Here is a 2,479-nt window from a genome sequence, read left to right as displayed (position 1 = left end):
GGTTTTCATATGATCACTCCTCTATATATATATATATTAGTTGTTCACATTTTAAACTAATCAGTCCAATTATGTTTGACCTTAATGCATATATATTTCCAAAGGTTTTTTTTAGTAACTATGGTATATGTTGTTTTATTGTTCAGTCACAAATAAACTTTGGTTTTCAACCGACGATGTGATTTCAAAAACTCGATAGCATCTTAATTTGAGTTAAACGTGTGACATGATATTTCACAAGGTAATGTATTTTACTGTTAAATTAAATAACGAAGGATTTGAACGGAAAAGGTCACTAAGGTAATGGAACAAGGAAACTAAAAAGAGTTGTCACATCTCATTATCATGTTTGCTTGGCATATATGAATGAAAATAGTTACTCAAACAATTTGTAAGTTGCATTTTATACATCTAAGATTCCCAAACGGCTGTTATGTTTGCTGATATTGTCGTCATGTTCTATTGACCACGAAAGTTTCTATTTTTATATACTATTTAGAGAAAATTCTGGAAAATATTACATACTTTTTAACTTTGAACGATTAAGTCATTGGACAATTTTTTTAGACAAATAGATCATTTAGCTTCCTAAAATTGATCAAAAAATACATCATTTTGGGTAAAAAAGGATCACTTGCAACTGGCTATGGAGGTAAATCAATTTAAAAGAATAGAATGTTTTTTTTAAAACCTGGATATCCAACCCGCTATGCGAGCCGACTAATCTCAGGGCGACCACCTGCTTTACAGATAGCCCAGAGTCACTGCATTTGAACCTCCGTGGCCACAAGGGGATTTTTATTTCTCCTTGGATTTGAACTTGGGACCTCGCAGTACATTTGACCTTTGGAGCTAAACTTAAACCAATCATGAACCACCCTTGTGGTTAAAGAACAGAATGTTATGAATCCCCGTGTGACTCCCCACCCCAATCTTCATCCCCTGTCTCTCGACCTATGAAGGTTGTGCTCCTTGTTGAGACTCCAACTCTCTTGTCATCGCCAAGACCCCTCCTCCATCTAACTTTTGCAATGTTTTTGGTTTGTTTTGTCATGCACCATCTTTATCTCCACTTAAGGTTTAACACACAAAATAAAGATAGAAAAGCAAGAGAGGACTAAAGAGGAGGTTTTGAAGCCTCCCCAAATTCCAGCAATAACTCGGGCTAGAGTTCTGCCCAAAAGCTTAACACGAGAGATTCACTCTCTTGTTAATTGGCTAGGTTTTAAATTCAATTTGATTTTTGGCCCCTAAAACTTTCCTATCACCTAGACTGTAATACACAAGATTCTAATGACGGTGTACTTAAGCTTGCTTTCTGGACTTGGTTTATTTATGTGTTTGATTTGAGTTTTGTGTTTGAATTTGGGTAAGGTGGCATGAGAAGGTGGTTAGAGAAGGTGGGTGGCGGGTGATAGAGGTGTAGGGAGTTGGGTTTTATTTTTTCATTTATACTGCTTTAAGGATTTGTACATATGCTTTAAAGATTTATACACTATTTTGTCTAAATAAAATAAAGGCAAAAAGATCAAAATACTCCCACGTGCAACTTAACAACAGATTAACGATTTTGTAGGCAAAAAGATGTATATAACCGGTTTAAGAAAGTCCAATAATTTATTTATTCAAAAAAACCATCTATACACTTGATAACAAAATCAAAAGTTCTTTAATATTTATTAAGATTGTGTTTCGGTGAGAAGAAGAGAATAAAACCATCCATGTATGTATGTATGTATGTATGTATGTATGTATGTATGTATGTATGTATGTATGTATGTACGTATGGGGGATTCTTTTAAGAATTTGCTAATTTATGAGATCCAATTTAAACAATAAAAAATTAACTGAAAAAAAATCAAAAATAAATTGAAAACGTATTTCTTCTTTCTCTTCTTTCCCCTTTCCTTATTTTTCTCCAATCTCTATCATATTTTTTCTATTCTCTCTTTTTTCTCCATAACATATACGTACACTCACAATTAAATATGAGATCAAGGTGAATATATTATGAATACTTTCTTATAAATGTTTTTATGGTTTGTGAATGCATTGTGAACATACTATAAATCTATGAGATCTGATATAATTTATGAACATATTATGAACACAAACTAAGTCAATAAACTAAATTTAAATATAGCATTTGTTAACAGCCTAGTAAAAAATTATTAAGATTTTTTACATGATGTTCACAATATGTTCACATTGCGATGTGTATGTTAATACAGAGATGAGAGAAAGATAGAGAAAGTGATAAGTATGAAAATAAAGATAATTATCTCATCAATTAATAAAATTAATTATCTTAAACTAGAAGGGTACTCGCGTAATGCAGCGAAGTACATCTTGATTTTAATATTTCATTTTATTTTTTATATCAATCGATGTTATAGTATGATCTTATGTGATTTTGAAAAAACGATAATTTTTTTATTTTTGAATAAAATATAAATTTGAAGATATCATAAAAATTTGA

This window comes from Cynara cardunculus (assembly GCF_001531365.2).
Source record: "Cynara cardunculus var. scolymus isolate 2C chromosome LG 13, CcrdV1, whole genome shotgun sequence".
Classification (NCBI taxonomy): Eukaryota; Viridiplantae; Streptophyta; class Magnoliopsida; order Asterales; family Asteraceae; genus Cynara; species Cynara cardunculus.
Note: the sequence above shows the minus strand (reverse complement) of the source record.